This window comes from Heteronotia binoei, chromosome 8 (genome assembly GCF_032191835.1).
Source record: "Heteronotia binoei isolate CCM8104 ecotype False Entrance Well chromosome 8, APGP_CSIRO_Hbin_v1, whole genome shotgun sequence".
Classification (NCBI taxonomy): domain Eukaryota; kingdom Metazoa; phylum Chordata; class Lepidosauria; order Squamata; family Gekkonidae; genus Heteronotia; species Heteronotia binoei.
The window spans coordinates 100,786,280-100,805,139 of record NC_083230.1 but is presented as its reverse complement, the minus strand read 5'-3'; the positions used below and the strand labels follow the sequence as shown (position 1 = coordinate 100,805,139).

The 18,860-nt window shown below is 45.5% G+C and overlaps 1 protein-coding gene across 1 annotated transcript in view; it reads right to left on the bottom strand.

Annotated features, from left to right (window-relative positions):
• Positions 1 to 18,860, bottom strand: part of TMTC1 (transmembrane O-mannosyltransferase targeting cadherins 1) — a 246,580-nt gene that overhangs the window by 186,422 nt on the left and 41,298 nt on the right. The window lies entirely within an intron of this gene.

Genomic DNA, 18,860 nt, shown 5'->3' with positions numbered 1-18,860 from the left:
TATCCAATTTCTTCCCCTCCTTATCAGGGGGGGCAGAATGCACCCTGCGCGACCTCGAGGAAGACGAGATGATGGCTGAGTTTGGTTTTGGGTGCGTGAATAAAAACTCAGCCCCCGTCTCCTAGACCTTGTACATATGGTCCAGTTTCCTCGAGGACACCGGTGCCGAGGATGGCTTCTTCCGTGGGTCCTTGAGTGCCTGTAACATGACCCTGGTCATTGGCAGGGCTACGGCTGCGGAGGTGTCCCGTTGGACGATATCAAAAACGCTATCGTCCACAACTGGCTTGGGCTGTGAGATGGGTAGGGAGATGGTGGTTGCCATTCTTTTAACCATCTCTGCATAGGACCGCAGGTCTTCAGAAGGCGAGACTGGAAGGTCCTCCGCTGTGTTGGGATCCGGTGAGGGTTCCCAGGTTCTCTCCCCGTCGCTCTCCGACCCCGATGGCGAGGACTCTCTGTGGTCTGAGTGCCCCGACAGGGGTGGTGTTGGCTCCCTCCGTGGCGACTGGATCGGCGTCGGTGCGGGGGCTCTGTCGGTGCGATGCGTCGCTCCGGTGGGATCGAGACCGATGCCGATGGTTGCCTGGATCGGTGCGATGCCCTGGAGAACGAGGACATTTCGGACCGATGCTCCCATTCCTGGTGTTCTGGTAGCTGGTACCAGTGGCACTGCGGGCAGCAGGGATATGTTGACTGCCATCTATGCTGCTCCCAGGGGGGCATCGGTGGGAAGCAGCGCGGCTCGACCGACGGCTCCCTTCGTCTCACGCGCTTGGGCGCTGCAGGCGTCGCCGCGTCGGCCGATGGCAATGCCTCAACGTCCGATGCCGAGTCGATGCTCCGCCGACGAGATGCCACCGATGGGGATCGACGGGTTAGGTCGATCTCCACTTCCGATGCTGGAGGCTGCGGCCGATGAGCGCTGGGCCCGGGGATCGGCGAGCTGCGATGCCGATGAGCGCTAGCCCTTGGAGTCGGAGGGCTGTATGGCCGATGGACGCTAGCCCTTGGCATTGGAGGGCTGCGTGGCCGATGGACGCTAGCCCTTGGCGTTGGAGGGCTGTGCGGCCGACGCGCGCCGACCCCTGGAGTCGGGGGGCTGTGGAGCGGAGAGGGAGGGACCCTTCTCGGCGGCTCGGTGGCGATCGGCGCCGACACGTCAGGAGAAGGCGGAGTGGAGCGTGGTCGCTTTCGCTTCTCCTTACTCTTCGCCTTCTTGGAGGATTCGCGCCCCGCTTCCTCCAGTCGCTTCTTCGCGGGCCTCTCGACCGACAGCTCGAGGGCCCGTTTCGCGGGCTGCTGCTCCCTCGGAGCGTCCGCGTCGACTAAGGGCGCATCGGCCGATGGGCCCGTCGGGGGTTGGGCGGTCGCCATTTTCGGTACCGATGCCAAAGGGCCCGCCGTTGGTTTCGGAGGACGAAGTGCCGAGGCAGTTAGTGCGGCCGAGAGCCTTGCCGCCCTGTTCTTCCTGGTTTGCTTGGAGAAGCGGAGGCAGTGTGGGCAGGCCTCCACACGGTGCGCTTCACCCAAGCAGAGAAGACATAGGGAATGGCCGTCGGGAGGGGCGATCTTCTTCCCGCAGGCCTGGCACCTCTTAAAAAAAACCCAGCGACTGTCCATAGACAGCGGTCGCTGGGAAGGTCCTCTCAGAGTCCTCTGAGAGGGGCAAAAACTAGGAAGCAACGGGGGGGGGGAGGTCCCGAAGGACGACCCGCCACAACATGCACCCGAAAAAACAACAACTTTTTTTTTTCAAACTAACTAACTAACTAAGAACTAACTACTACTCTAAGGAAAACAACAAACAGGCTAATATTTACAGAGGCTAGGGGAAAAAAGGGTAAAACCCGAAGCTCACCGACTGGGAACACGAGGAAAACGCAGCTTCTTCGCGCAGCGGTCAGAAAGGAACTGGCGGGATTACCGTGATGGCGCTGTTGGGTGTGCGCAATGGGACGCCTGCGCATGCCCAGTGGCGCCGACCGCGGAAAATTCCCGGGCTTTCTTACAGATACCGATCGGGGACCCGCGCAGGCGCAGTATCCCACAAGTGTGATGCACAGAGACCACAAAGAAGATCTGGGCAAAGGAAGCACTGGCTCTTTCCTTCCTTCCCCAGGGGGCCAGGAGGGGGGGGAGCCTCAGCCAATAGAAGGAAGAGAGGTTTGGCTCAGTAGCAATTGAGAGAGCCTGGCAAAGCAAGCTCTCCATCTTCCCCTTCCACCCAGTTGAGCAAGCTGTTATGCAGAAGGAAGCAAGATATAGGGAGAAGGAAGCAGATGACAGCCAGTTGCTCGGCGGCCTGATAGGAGACCTCTGAGGGCCTGATTCGGCCCCCAGACTGCAGGTTTGACACCCCTAATCTAAGCCATATACCGACTGCTAAATGCAAAGGAATGAAGACAAATGAGGGTAATCACCAGGGCCTTTTTTGAGCAGGAACACACAGGAACACAGTTTCAGCTGGCTTGATACCAGTGGGTGTGGCCTAATATGTAAATGAGTTCCTGCTGGGTGGTCCCTACCAAAAAAAAGCCCTATCGCTATCAAGCCCTGCTTATTCACTCTCAATATCATCTGTCTGTCTGCTCAAGAGACAGAATGCTGGACTACAGTGACTTTTGGCCTTATTCACCAAATTCTACATGGATTACGTTAACCTTGCACAGTACACACACCCAATCTCCTCCCCTCAGTTCTGCCCTTTAGTAAATGCCCTCCGAATGTCCAATATTAATTCCATCAATAACGAAAGGGCTAAAAATCTGGCCATGTGCAAATTCCTACACTCATCCTGGATGGGTGGGTAAATAAATGTAAAAAGTTTACTACGTGAAGGATTTCAGAAACCCAATTACAATTTTCCTACAAATGCCAAGCTCATTTTCAGCTAAGATAAAAGCAACAACCTTTATCTTCTGGCTTCACCTTGGCAAAAATAAAGAGATTATTACGGTATTTACCATGCAGATGAATATCACCATGAAAGAAGGGGAGCATTAAAAGACTGCTGGGGAATCATCTTATTTACGGATCAGGGAGCTTACAACTATCACCCAGGCACTAAGAAATCCTGTCGTCTTATTCACACTTCATAATTAACTGGCCTACCCAAAGGAGCCAATATGCTGTAGCGCTGAACTTCTCTTTCATTATTAGGAATGTCACTGAGGCTTCTTATTAGATCCTGACATTTCCAATCTCCAATCATGTAACACTTCACAGGCATTAAAATGAAAATAATCTTGATTTCTCCATAGGAAAAATTAGTCCAAAGGCTCTCTGGTCTATTTTAAGAACTGGGATATTTCAGGCACAGTCAAGCAAAAGTTCAGCCCACCGTAGACCACTGATTTCAACTGAAAATTTATTTATTTATTTATTTTATTCCACTTATATCCCGCCCTCCCCACCGAGGCGGGCTCAGGGCGGCTCACACAGACATGCATGTACATGATTCAACATACCGGTAGTAGTACAGCATTAAAACCATAAAACAGAGTAAAAATAGACATAAAATACATAAAAAATGTTTCAGTGCCATGATCTTACATTTTCCAGTTTTATAGTTCTCTTTATAGCAGATCTTAAGTTATCTTCTCGGCAGCTGCTATACAGCAGATTGTTGGCGGTGGTTCATGTTGCTTTAAACTGTAGTGGCCAACAGCTTAGTTCATAAATGCCTGGTGGAAGAGTGCTGCCTTACAGGCCCTGCGAAACTGTATGAGCTCTTGCAGGGCCCTGACCTCTTCCAGCAACTCATTCCACCAGCGTGGGGCCACTACAGAGAAGACTCTGGCTCTAGTTGACATGATCCTGGCCTTCTTAGGGCCGGGGATTGTAAATAGATTTTGTGATCCAGACTGAAGTGCTCTCCGGAGAACATGTGGGGAAAGGCGGTCCCTCAGGTATGCAGGCCCCTGGCCATATAGGTCCTTAAAGGTAAGGACCAACACCTTGAAACGAATCTGGTATGCAATAGGCAACCAGTGCAGCACTTTCAGCACAGGTTGAATCTGTTCCCGTATAGGAAGGCCCATTAACAACCTGGCTGCTGTGTTCTGCACCAATTGAAGCTTCTGGGTTCGAGACAAGGGCAGCCCCATGTAGAGGGCATTGCTGTAATCCAATCTTGAGGTGACCGTGGCGTGGATCACTGTTGTCAAGTGGCTGCGTTCGAGGTAGGGGACCAACTGCCTTATCAGCCGTAGAAGATAGAAGATGATAATTGCAACTAATTTGTGGCAGAAGGGACAGTTGCGTGGTGTAGCCTGATTTTGCCAGATCTTGGAAGCTAAGCAGGGTCAGTTCTTGGATGGGAGACACAAAGGAAGACTCTGCAGAGGAAGGCAATGGCAAACCACCTCTGCTTCCCACTTGCCTTGAAAAACCCTTGATGGGGTCACTGTAAGTCATTTGCGGCTTCACGGTATATATGTATACAATCTGTCATGAAGGGCGCCCTTTATGTGCACAGAAACCACTTCCCAGTATCTACAAAAATAAGAATGTTTTTCAGGAAGGATGGCCTCTAACAATCTAATGCTGTACATAAGGAACAGCATATGTACAACAGATCTATTTTTCCAGAGTTCAAGTTTTAGATATATGTTCAAAACTCAAAGCTACAGCCCAGAGGTGGCCAAACTTGCTTAATGTAAAAGCCACATAGAATAAATGTCAGATGTTTGAGATCCACAAGACATGAACACCAGATGTTTGAGGAAGGAAGGAAGGAAGGAAGGAAGGAAGGAAGGAAGGAAGGAAGGAAGGAAGGAAGGAAGGAAGGAAGGAAGGAAGGAAGGAAGGAAGGAAGGAAGGAAGGAAGGAAGGAAGGAAGGAAGGAAGGAAGGAAGGAAGGAAGGAAGGAAATAGATGAAGAAGGGAGAGGGGGAGGTATAAAGAAAGCAACTTTAACTTTCAATGAATTCTCCAAGCTGCTGACAGGATGGTGGGGGCTTCAAGAGCCACACAATATGTGTGAAAGAGTCACATGTGGCTCCCGAGCCACAGCTTGGCCACCCCTGCTACAGCCAATCAGCTCAGTTGCATGAGTGTTGATTAGAAGCTTCTTGCTTACAGCTTTCAGAGCTACAGCAAAAAGGAGTAAATAAAAAATTTCCTCACCAGATATTCTTACACTCAGGGCTTTTTTGTAGAAAAAGCCAGGCAGGAACACATTTGCATAGTAGGCCACACCCCCTAACACCAAGCCAGCTGGAACTGAATTCCTGTGTGTTCCTGCTCAAAAAAACTGCTTACACTTTATCAGGAACTTTTCCTATGTCAAGAACCAGGTGGGCAGCCATGTTGGCCTTAAGCAGTAGAACAATGTCTGAGTCCAGTGGCAACTTTAAGACCAACAAAGTTTTATTCAGGGTGTGAGCTTTTGTGTGCAAGCATACAGCCTCAGATACACTGAAATGGAAGTTAATAGTTCATATATAGAGACAGATACCTCTACATAGGTAAACAGCAAATCAGCATACAACTTCATGAAGTTGTGTTGACATGCAAAGGCCAAACAGCAAGAACAAACTAAGGCCATTTTTCCACTTACCTTACCCCGGAGCGACGTCCCTCTTCACCGCGCTGCATCTGCGCGGATTTCGCACAAACTGCTGCGCAGCACCAGGAAGAGCCGCGTAGTCCCGGGGCTTTTGCGTCACAAATGTAAACCTGCTTTTTGGCGGTTTACATTTGTGACGCAAAAGCCCCGGGACTACGCAGCTCTTCCTGGTGCTGCGCAGCAGTTTGTGCGAAATCCACGCAGACGCAGCGCGGTGAAGAGGGACGTCGCTCCGGGGTAAGGTAAGTGGGAAAACGGCCTAAGTTTACACCATTACCAGATCACCATTTCTTGGATTTTATTAGGGAGGAGATAGTGTAGCAATAAATATGTCAAAACAGGAGACCGTTGTGTAAAGGTATCCTTCTTTATTGTTCAGAGTAATAAACTGAGACCCTAAGAGAGCCAGTTTGGTGTAGTGGTTAAGTGTGTGGACTCTTATCTGGGAGAACTGGATTTGATTCCCCACTCCTCCACTTGCAGCTGCTGGAATGGCCTTGGGTCAGCCATAGCTCTCATAGGAGTTGTCCTTGAAAGGACAGCTGCTGTAAGACCTCTCTCAGCCCCACCCACCTCACAGGGTGTCTGTTGTGGAGGAAGAAGATATAGGACAGGGGTGGCCAACAGTAGCTCTCCAGATGTTTTTTGCCTACAATTCCTATCAGCCCCAGCCATTGGCCATGCTGGCTGAGGCTGATGGGAGTTGTAGGCAAAAAACATCTGGAGAGCTACCGTTAGCCACCCCTGATATAGGAGATTGTAAACTGCTATGAGTCTCTGATTCAGAGAGAAGGGCGGGGTATAAATCTGCAGCCATCTTCTTCTTCTAAGTCAAGAAAACAATATAAAGTTTCTTAAGTGTAAATTGGGGGGATTTCTACACTAAGAAAGTTCATCAGCTGAGATCCAGACAGATGTAGTATTTAGAGGGTCAGGCTAAGATCTAGGATCTAAGATCCCCACTCTGCCTCAGAAGCTTGCTAGGAGATTGAGAGCGAGTCACACAGTCACACAGTCTCAGGGTGACCTACTGAGTTGTTGTGAGGATAAAAATGGAGAGGGGCAGAGTGTTGCAAGCCACTTTGGATCCCCTTTGGGGAGATAAGTGGGGTATAATGAAGGCAAAAGGCTAAAAATATCTGTTGCAAATCTCCCTGATGGTGCAATCCCAAGCAATGTTGCACCCTTCTAAACCCATTAACTTAAACATACCAACTGAATCTGGGCAATAAGTCTAGGGTTACTGCAACACAGGGACCTTTACTCAAAATGAATGGTGTACTGAATTTTTAATCCAAAAATGAAATAATCAATAAAAGCCAATTTTGGAAAACATTCATGAAACAGTAGGTTTTCATGACATTAAAGTGGTATGATACAATTGTTCCATATAAAATCCCATACGATTCGAACCACCTGCCTGAATGTCAGAGTTGATAAGATCAGCATCCCTTCTGCTTTCTTCAAGATTAATCATTTAAAACACCACTCAGAAGCCAAAAAACGCACAGCTTAAATTCCAGAAGACATTAGCTTCTATCTTCGAACATCTGGTAGGTGGGCTGGGACTATTGTTCCACAGTTATTAAAGCAGCAAGTGAAGAATTACAGAAATAGAATCACTGAGTTGGGACAAGACACATCTTATAGTACATTCTTACATGCTGAGAAGAAAACAGGCCAAGTTCTGCATGAGATTTCAATTGAACCACAAGTTTCTTTACACTGAGATGAACAAAGGAGATGATGATATCGGATTTATACCCCACCCTTCACTCTGAAAGAGTATCGGAGTAGCTCACAATCTCCTTTACCTTCCTCCCTCACAACAAACTCCCTGTGAGGTAGGTGGGGCTGAGAGAGTTGTCTCAGAAAGCTGCCCTTTCACGGACAACTCTGCAAGAGCTATGGTTGACCCAAGGCCATTCCAGCAGCTGCAAGTGGAGGAGTGGGGAATCAAACCTAGTTCTCCCAGATAAGAGTCCGTACACATAACCACTATACCACACTAGGTCTCTGAACTTAAGCATTCCCATTTATGGGGAAGGGGGTAAGATCAGCATCCACATGTCATGCCTGGCCATCAGTCACAATGGCCTGCCTGCCAAATAACAACATATGATCAACAGATAATTTCATAACAAATCCCACTTTCTAAAGGTAATATCAGGTTCAAAGGCTCACCCATCCCTAGAAGAAGAGACGAGATTGGATTTATTTCCCGCCCTTCACTATCCAAAGGAGTCTCAGAGCAGTTTACAATCAACTTTCCCTTTCCTTTTCCCTTCCCTGAAGTTCCTACCAGAATATTTTACTTCACTGTCATTGGTCATCTGTACCATATTGCATTCAAGTGTACCAAGTATCATGTTGCATTCAAGGGAACTTCAAGAACAGAATGGAGAGAGAAATTGCTGAATTACAAATTATTATGAAACTTGGAACAAACACCTCCCCAGGACTGAACAGGGATATTGGTTTTTTATCTCATTACAGATGCTAAAACCACTCTCAGTGAGTATAGCTATACATCTGCAGTATTCCAATGTGTTTCTCTTTTAGAATTGTGTATCAGTATAATTATTTGTATTGACACACTCAAAATAGGGATATTGGCTGTATATCTCATTACATATGCTTTACCCATTTTCACTATATTTTATTGTATTCCTTTTTCTTATGGCAAACTAGAATTAAGTTTACAAGTTAAAAAAGTAAATCAGGTGGACAAGAACATCACTATCCAATGTATTTCTCTTTTAGCTGTATTGACACACTCAAACAGGCACTTTGGTTGCTTATCCCATTACATATATTGAACCCATCTCCCATTGTCATTGACAGACAATCTCACATTTTGACATACTACTGTTTTGTTGCTTTCACATGCTCATGCTACTCAAATCAAAGGTTTCCTCAATTTGTTAATTTTACTATTATTGTACCATTTTACATTCTAAACCACTGCCTACCAGATAATTTTATTTCACTGTCATTGGTTCTTAAATCTGTACCATGTTGCATTCTGGGCCACTGCCTACCAGCTATGTATGGCTCTGCTCAGCTATGTATGGCTTTGCTCACTGTGCTGGATTCCTCGTCTGATGAACTGTGCTTAAGAGCACGTGAAACTTTACGTTCTAAATAAAAATTGGTTGGTCTTAAAGGTACCATTTGACTCCTACTTTGTTCAACTGCTTGAGTCCAATACGGCTGCCCGCTTGGATATAAACATCCTGTAACTGTTACCTCCAACTTCTGTGTTGTTTGAAAAAGTGATCACCTTTTAAGCCTCAAATACACTGCTTATGGATTTCACTTGCATGTTTCTCTCAACATAAAAACAGAGGGGGCAATCCAACTCAAGTTAAGCACGTGTAAATCTCATTGATTTCAATGGCAGAAGTAAGCATGCACTTAGCTCTCTCTGGCCAAAAATCAATAGTAATTACAAAGACTTCACCCTGGCTGGATTACACCTAGACAGGATAAACTCTTTACTCATTCATTCTCCACACTACGACACCTATATCATTGTCTTCTCTCAGGGCTCGGTAACACCTCCCCACTTTCTTCCATGGTGATTTTAAATACCTTTTTCTATCGCACATGTAGCTGTCAGCATTGCTTTATCAAAGACAAGACCTACCTGGGGAACAGACAAAAGCTTTAACACCTTTGGCCTCCTCCTGTTTTCCTGCTGGAAAAGCCACCCTTAAACTGCTAGTTCCCTCAGGATGCCAGCGGAAGCTGGGTTCAGGTGGCCAGCTCAAGGTTGACTCAGTCTTCCATCCTTCCAAGGTTGGTAAAATGAGCTTGCTGGGGAGAAAGTGTAGATGACTGGGGAAGACAATGGCAAACCACCCCATAAAAAGTCTGCTGTGAAAACACTGCTATGCGACGTCACCCAGAGTCGGAAACGACTGGTGCTTGCACAAGTAGTCACCTTTACCCTTTTACCCTCAGTGGGTAGGGGAGACAGAGAATGTACCCATATTTTTCCCCCAACAAGAAAGCAGCAGAGAAGGAAATGGTTAAAGTTTTCCTCCTACCGCATCCCATTCTCCACCTTGATAAAACTATTCTAGCAGTTAATTCTGCAGAAGAAAGTAGTTGTTCAAAATAAGCATAAAAGAAATCACTATATATACTTCAGCTCTCGTTTTGAAACATTCCTTCCTAGGGATGTTGTACCACCTGGATAATTTTAGATGTTTTTTTTTCCCTAACAGGTTCACAGCATTATTTTGGAACTGCACCAGATTTAGAGGTGGGCAGGCTACAGAATTACACAACAGCTTTATAATACTTCTTAACCAATTCCCTGCCAGTTATCTGCTGAGCTGCGACTTTCCCAAGATGTTATGAGCCACTCCCCTCTTCCACAAGTATCAAAATTAGTTTCTCCATAAGGTATTTCGAGACTAGCATTTTTGTCATCACCTGACTCAACAACATTATGAAATGAACAGCTGAGGAAGAGACTGAAGCAAGAGGGCATCAAACACAATCAGGACAGAGCAGAGCTGCCAGTTCTGGGTTAGAAAATTCCTGCAGACAAAGAAGAAGAGAGAAGGGTAGGTTTTTATACCCTGCTTTTCTCAAGCTTAAGGAGCACCAAAGTGTCTTACAATCGCCTTTCCCTTCCTCTCTCCACAACAGGCACCTTGTGAGGTAGGTGAGGCTGAGAGAGTTCTGAGAGAACTGTGACTGACCCAAGGTCAACCAGCAAGCTTCATGTGGAAGAGTAGGGAATCAAACCCAGTTCTCCAGATTATGGTATTCTTAACCACTACACCACACTGATACTCAGCGTGGGGTCTGGGGAGGGATCTCGATGGGCTACAGAACCAGAGTCCACCTATTTTCTTCAAGGGAACTAATCTTTAGAGTTTGGAGGTCATCTGCAATCCCAGGAGATCTCCAGGCTTAAGCTGGTGGCTGGCAATCCTAATGGGATGGAATTAAGAGAGATTGCAAAGAGCAAAGATTAGGGGCACGGAACAATGTCCTTGATGGGTGCTCTTTTTGTGCTAGAGGAGGACTGCTAGGTCCTAGCTCCCTGCTGGTGGGGGGCGGGGTGGATCCTGGAGCTGCTCCAGGAGTCTTCTATTGGGCGTACAAAGTGCATGCAATGTGATGACATCATTAGGAAGTGACATAATTGAGTCACCGACGTTGCACATGACTCTCTAGGTTCTGGGCAAAAACTCTATGGTTTGCTGCCATAAATACATAGAGTTTGCCCAAAAAAACAGAGCACTGTCACACAACATGTCACTTCCAGGTTATGTCATCATGTCAGGGACTTCGCGAGACAACGTGCCTGTTTGGGGATGGGGTTTCCCACACCAGCCAGATGGCCGATGTTGACCTGGAGCCCCAAAGACCAGGAACCAGGGGATCCCTTGGCCAGACCAGGAGCCTGGCAACCCCATGCCAGAGTAATACTGCTAGTTCTCTTTATTCTGGATGCCATTCAAATCTGGAACAAAAAGGGCTGGGAAAACCTACCTTATTTAGGTGCCATCACCAAATTTTAAAGAGCCAAGATAAAAATCCAACCACTATTCCTTTACAGAGTTGAAACAATCTTCCAAATTCCAGCACAAATGTTTTTAAAATGCTTCTAGACCACATTTCTTTATTTTTTTATTTTATTTCTTTCCAAATCAAAGAACCAGAATTCTTGATTCTCACCTGACTGATCAACTAAAAATGGGGGGGAGGGTTTAGCGATTAAGATTGGTTGCATATAAATAACACGTGCATATTGCTGAAAATCTCTTTTTGAGTTCTTGAAAAGATTATAAAATCATGTTACAATTTAATACAGAGACCGTAACAGTCACTGCAAGAGGGAAAGGTTAAAAAAATTCTTTTTTGCTGCCAATAGCAATAATACGTCAAAATCTAGAGTCAGAAAACAAATGCGCCCTGAACTTGACATACCACCTATTCAAACCGGCCCCACCCTCAAAACCGTAATGCATATGCTGCTCTTGCCCAAATTATAACTAGGGGAGATTCAAATCACTTTTTAAAAAACTTGAAAAGGCTCATATACCAAAGTTCCATGACAATCTACTAGAGCCCTTTACATGCCATAAAGTCATACAAAGCAACACCATGTTTGACTCTGAAGAAGACATTCAATAGGAGCTTTGGGTCTCCTAGATTCATAGATGCCTTTTTCTCCTTGCCCCTCCATATTTAGACCATCCCATGTAGTGACTTCATTTGCTAAGTCACGTTATATGGCTGGACACAAGTTTTGCAACAGAGCCAAAAGGAGCTCTATGGGGCAGCTGAAGGAGAAGAAAACAGCATGAATGGAAAAGCTGCAACAGTTTCTTGACCAGAGACTCCCAGTAGCAAGTAGAAAAGGGCTTGGGTGAGTTTGGTCAGTATAAACTTCTACAGAAGACTGATGCAAAGTCCTTGTGTCTTTGCTCAGCAAACATGAGGATTCTGTAATGTGTAAGCAGTAGGGCTGACAACCAAGGGCTCCCTCTTTCAGGGAGCTTATGTGGGTATGGCCAGGTGTCTTGCAACATTGCTTGACACCACATCTCACTTCCAGCACTATAACTGGAACTGAGGTCACAATATCGATGCAACGCTCTAGTGACCCCTGCAAACTCTATGGTTTGGGGGATTGTTACAGCATCATGGGAGGGGGCAACAGTGGGAGGGAGATTTTTTTTTTTTTGGTTTGGTGTGATGTCTGACTGTTCAGCCTGCAAGTTAAGATCCTCTTCTCATGCCATACTTTCTGTGCCCCTGCCAAAAGAGGTGAGGTGGTGACAGGACCTCTTCTGTGGTGGCCCTTAAGATTTGTAGTGCCCTGCCCTATAAGAAGAGCCCCGTGGCACAGAGTGTTAAAGCTGCAGTACTGCAGTCCTAAGCACTGCTCATGACCTGAGTTCGATCCCCGGTAGAAGCTGGGTTTTCAGGTAGCCGGCTTGAGGTTGATTCAGCCTTCCATCCTTCTGAGGTCAGTAAAATGAGTACCCAGCTTGCTGGGGGCAAAGCGTAGATGACTGGGGAAGGCAATGGCAAACCACCATGTAAAAAGTCTGCCGTGAAAACATTGTGAAAGCAACGTCACCCCAGAGTCGGAAACGACTGGTGCTTGCACAGGGGACCTTTCCTTTTTCCTCCATAAGGCTTATCTGGTACCTACCTTATTGTCAAAGCAGAGTGCATTCTTTTTACCTAGACTTTTAATGGAGGAGTTCCGTCTCAATTAGCTGTGTTCATGGTCTGCCTCTAGTCTTAGATGTTGTTTTTATATCTTGTTTCATTTTTTATAGTACATAGAGTCACAGAAGGGGCCACATAGGCCATCTAGTCAGACCCCCTGCTCAACGCAGTATCAGCCTGGAGCATCCCTGACAAGTGTTGGTCCAGCCACTGCTTGAAGACTGCCAGTTAGGGTTCTTCCATTGTGTTGGTTTTAATGATTTTATTATATTGTCTTTATTTTTGTGAGATTCCTTGAGCAGGTCTTTGGAGAGGGTGTGTGTTTGGGTCTGTATATGGACACATACACACACACATCTTGAATAATAGAGCTGCATGTTGTGTTTCTTCTTTTGAGAAACTGTTTTATAGCTGTCTCTTTGCTGTTAATGGACTGCTATATCACTTGAGGCAGGATGTGTTTCAGCATTTTTTAGATTTTTATTTGGTTTGGTCATAATAATCACTCCTGCCCCCCACCCCCTGGGCCAGGAAATTTTGCTTGCAAACTGCTGGTGTGTTCTTTGACAATATTTAATTTTTTCCTTATGATTGGGCAGATTTATAGCAGGGAGTGGCTTGGCTATTGTGTTTTAACATAACCAGCGGATTGCATAATCGGACACGCTGATCTGTGAAGAATAGAGTTTTGCAAATATTGGCCAGGAAGTTAAATACTGGCAGACTGTCTATTTTATATTTATTCTGTGCATTTGTAATCGGGTTGTATGTATCAGTTGTGTGTTGCCGAGGTCAATGGGATCAGATTGTTTACACTGGAGTTTTTGTGCTGGGGCCAACATGCATGCAAGGCATTCGGATACTAGCTTCCCAGCTAGTTTTTCTAAAACCAACAAAACAATAGAAGAGAGAGAAGTGAACATGCTGGAGGAAACATGATAGTGGCAAACATTTTTGGTAATTAACATTTCAAGACCTACCCATTTCTTGTGTTCTGTTTCACTACTTGAAACTTGTAGAGAGAATCTAGCAAGGTGTTTCTAAGGTCTAGAGGATCAGAGAATTTAAGAGTGAAATCGCATGTGACAGAATAAATCTTGTAAAGGTTGAAATGCGACACTAAATCTGCTTTCCTGCATAACTGTCACTTGATTTTGCTTTTCTGTTTTTCATGTTTGCACCCTGATGCTGTTGATTTATCAGCCTAATTCATCTCTTGAGTGTATTTGTCTAACTGGGCCCTTTTTAAGTGGGGGACAAGGTCTCCTGCTATAGTGTCAGATCATTTATGCCTTTAGTCCCCTGCAATGTTCCCTGCAGAATCTTGTGAGCAACAATTCTACTTTGTGAGCTACTGGCGGTTAAGTGTACAGATTCTTATCTGGGAGAACCGAGTTTGATTCCCCACTCCTCTACTTGCAGCTGCTGGAATGGCCTTGGGGCAGCCGTAGCTCTCGCAGAGTTCTCCTTGAAAGGGCAGCTGCTGTAAGAGCTCTCTCAGTTCCACCCACTTCACAGGATGTCTGTTGTAGGGGAGGAAGGTAAAGGAGATTGTGAGCCGCTTTGAGACTCTGAGATTCAGAGTGGAGGGCAGAATATAAATCCAATGTCGTCATATTATTATTACTACATTGTAATATATAATGAAATAATTATACAACTCGTGGCCTGGTTGTCAACAGGCCACGGATCGGGACCAGTCCACGGACCAGGGGTTGGGGACCCCTGGACTAGATGACCCTGGAGGTCCCTTCCGACTCTATGATTCTAACTCCTGCAAATGTCAGAATCAGGGACTGAGATTCTTGAACTTTCCTTACAACTGAGGTCAAGGCTCTCCTGTAAAGCAAAAAACAAACAAACAACCACCTTGTTTCTAATGGGGGGAATGAATCAAACCCTTCTGAAACCAATTTGTTCCTATTTGTAAGCACAGGGAAATGTCAGGTTTGGTAAAGGTACGATTTAAAAAGAAAGTTTTAAAGACATGAATGTAAGGTAACTCTTTTGTTAGATGGAAGAGGGAGGAACATGTAACTAGCATTGTGTTAAATTAAATATCAAGGAGGAGATGCCAGTGCATTCACCATGCTGTGCAGAACTTAACTACAAAATGATAATTGGAGTGTTGTTTAAAAAGGGGGAGTTTTGTAAAGGCACAAAATGGTAGTTAAACTATCTGGCGCTCCCTTTTAATTCCCATCAGAAAATCATGCTTCCATACACCATTTAACCGCGGAGCAGTTCTCCTATAAAGCTGTCAGTCTTCTCAAGTGCAGTGAATTACTTCCTTCTACCTTTTTATACTGTAAAGCACATCAAAAGATGCTTAACCAAGTTAGATAACCGAGTGCATTTAAAATCCCTGTACATAATGACTGGAGAGCAGGACTAACAATTTAATAATCTGCTCTGCTGCTCAGCAGAGCACAGGATTTGATACTAGGAGACCCTCAGGGTCTCTGAGGTGCTGGCTTTGCACAAGAAAGGATTTTTTTTTTTAATGTGGGTGAACATTTGTACATGCGATTTCTCCACCTGTGTACAATCTTAGGAAGGCAGTGTCACCTGCTTGGTCTGAATGTTTGAACAAATGCCAAGAGGCCTGCTGTGGTTGCAAACATTTCCACAGCTGCTCTCACACAATTCCAAGCACATATACAAATTCTGCCCTGAGGGGGCTGGTATTGCTGTTGTGTTATGTAAACACTCGCGTACAACTGAACCACATGTTTGGAAGTAGCAAGGCCTAGTACTCTGGACTGCATATAGGGTGTCCTGAAATAGATGGAAAAGGAAAGAGTCATGCCTCTCCTTGACATATGTGTAGGGAGTATTTTGTTCCTGTTGTGGAGCATGGCTCACTGGCACTCTCTCACACACACAGCAGCCTGAAGCAGGGCAGACTACACAAAGCCACACTGTTTGAGTCTGGCAGTTTTATAAACAATACAGGGGTGGAATAATCATAGCAGAACCACCCACTCCAAGTAACAGAGGCAGCCACTGTTTTAGATTCTGGGCTAAATCCTACCCCTATCCTACCACTCCATTGAGTAAAGTTTATTTATTAAAATGTTTATACCCCCACCTTTCCTTTTGAAAGCTCAAGCCTGAAACCTCCCTCCAATCTAAGGAGCCCCCTTCCAACTAAAACGGATCTTCTGTTGAAGAAAGACTCCTTGGAGGACGGTTGGTTTAGAGCAGGGGTGTCAAACATGTGGCCCAAGGGCCAAATCAGGCCCCTGGAGGGCTCCTATCAGGCCTCTAAGCAACTGGCTGTCATCTGCTTTCTTCTCCCTTTCTCTTGCTCCTTTCTGCATCTCAGCTTGCTTTGCCAGGATTGCTCAATCATACAGAAGCTGAAGAGCAAAGCCTCTATCTTTTCTACTGGCTGAGGCTCCTCCCTTAGGGAGGAAAGGGGGGAGGCAGAGCTTGCTTTGCCAGGCTCTCTCAATTGCACAGCAGAGCTACTTACCCAAGTCTCTCTTCCTTCTATTACTGAGGCTCCTCTCCCTCCTGGTCCACCGGGGAGGGAGAGAAAGAGCCAGAGCTTCCTTTGCCCAGTTCCTTGGATCCCATGGGAAAAATACTAAGAAAGCACCTTTAAGACCAATGAGTGCTAATATTTTAAGCATGTTTTATTTTAAGTTTTTTTAAAAAAATCTTTGGGTTTGTCTGTATCCTTTATAAAGTTTATATCTCTGCTATCTACTCTTAAATAGCTACACACATGGCCCGGCCGAACAGTGTCAGATCTGGCCCTCATAACAAATGAGTTCGACACCCCTGGTTTAGAGGGTTGTTGGTCTGCAGTAAAAGAGAAGAGACTGGGTTTATACCCTGCCCTTTACTTAGAGTCTCAGAGTGGCTTACAATCTCCTTCCCTTCCTCTCCTCACAACAGACACTCTGTGAGGAAGGGGGGCTGAGAGAGCTCTGAGAGAACTGCTCTTGAGAGAACAGCTCTGTGAGAATAGGGATTTGACCCAAGGTCACCCGCTGGCTTCATCATCATCATCATTACCATCTACATTTGATTAATCGCCCATCCTGGCTTTTGCCAGGCTAAAGGCAATGTATCACAGGTAACATAAAAACATACAAATTAAAAATCACAGCAATTTCCATTTAAAAAAAATTTTAAAACCAAATGACGCCCTATAGGTTTTTTCTACATTTCTGCACTACCAGGGCATCAATCAGGTGTGTGGGGGAGAGCTTACAAAGCATTCAGGGATGGAGAAATGAAAGCTGCCAGCCAGATGGCGAACTATCATTATCCTCAGCCGCAAGCCTGGTGGAACATTTCTGTCTTACAGGCCCAGCATAACCGCATAAGGTTCCATGGGGCCCTGATGTTATCTGGCAGAGAGTTCCACCAGGTCGAGGACAGCCAGGCCTCCTTAGGGCCAGGGATCACTAGAAGGTTATTAGTAGAGTGAAATGCTCTTCCAGGGACATGTGGATGAGGAGTGAGGAATCAAACCCAGTTCTCCAGATCAGAGTCCACTGCTCTTAACCAAGAGCTACATTCGAATCCAGTAGCACTTCAAGAGACAAACATGATTTTCAGAGTACAAGCTTTCAAGAGTCAATGCTTCATCTATTTGGCAAAGGGAGCCTTGATTCTCAAAACTTATACCCCCAAAAGAGTCTTGGAGAATCACTGGATGAAGCCCTCCAGGTGCAGGTCATTTGAATGACAGAAATGTACCTCATATCATTGCTGCAACACTAATCACATTACAAAGTAATCAATGCTGAACACATAAAGGGCCTTTCCCTGGGGCAGGCGTCACGTGTTTGCAGGCCCGAGGCTTGCGTATGGGCTAAACAAAGACAACGGTCAGGCTAGATTATATATCCAGACCTAGAAGGTAGCAAACCCTTTCTGGAACAAATGAAGATAGGTAATACCACCAGGAGCCAAATGGTACAACTAGGATAGTAGCATATGGGGCATAAGAATACTGTGATACTGCTTCTGCTGTTTCATCTTGGTAAAAAGCATAGAAGAGGTTTTATTTGGCACTGATGTATTAGTAGATTTGTACCTGGGCAACTATATGGGATTCTTTTCTTTTAAATTTTCTAATTGGCCTGGCCGCATTTGCATGGGTTGCCTCCAGTGTGACAGCAACTGACAGAAAATTTCCTTTTGCTAAAGTAAGAGTTTCCTTTTTTTTTTTAAATAAACTGCATAGCTAATGAGAGACAGGGCTAACTACCCAAGTACTGCAGTGTGTGTGTACTCAGAGGCTACAATGATATCCAGGAGATGGACTTCTGGGAACTAAAATGAACACCGCTACTAAAATGAATGATGTATATTGACATCACCCTGTCCTGAAATCCCTTTACCCGAAAATGCTTCTGCAAAGTGGTTGATTGCTTATTGCAGCCATACATAACTCGCCCTTTACGAAAATCTACCCTGCCTCTTTAATCAATGCTGAAGCTACAGATACGGTCCAGCTCCCCTTTAAAGAGTCACTATGCTCATCGTCAAATGCATCAAGAAAAAGATCAGTCAATGCCTGAAACATAATGTCAGGAAACGAGCACATCCAATTAGCAGCACTGAGCTCTATTAAGGAAGGATTAAAAAGGGATAACGACTAATAAAGACTTATTTACAACTCAATCATCAGTTGAAGGATAGAAAATTTAGCAAAGTACAACATTTCTGTTGGCCTATACCATGATCCATCCCATTAAGCTAAGAAAATATTAGAGGGACCCAGAGTGCTTGGTTCCTCTTGCCATTTGAAAGCTGACATGGGGTGTGTCACCCAGCAGGGGACCAGGAAGTGCCTTCTGCTGGCTGCCACCACTCTGGTAAGGGTCTGTCTGGGAGGGCCCAGAGCACTCAAACATCCCTGTCTTCCTTGTTAGCAAAACCTTTTTATCTGTGACCAAAGAGACATGAGGACCCAGGCAGTTAATAACAAGAGATTTATTATAACTGCTTTAGAACAACAAGTGGGTAGTATAAACATTTAGTGAATGTTGAATAAACAGTAAAGATTGGTGTAAATAAATAAAAGCCCTGACACATCTGACTAGACATGCTCTTCTTG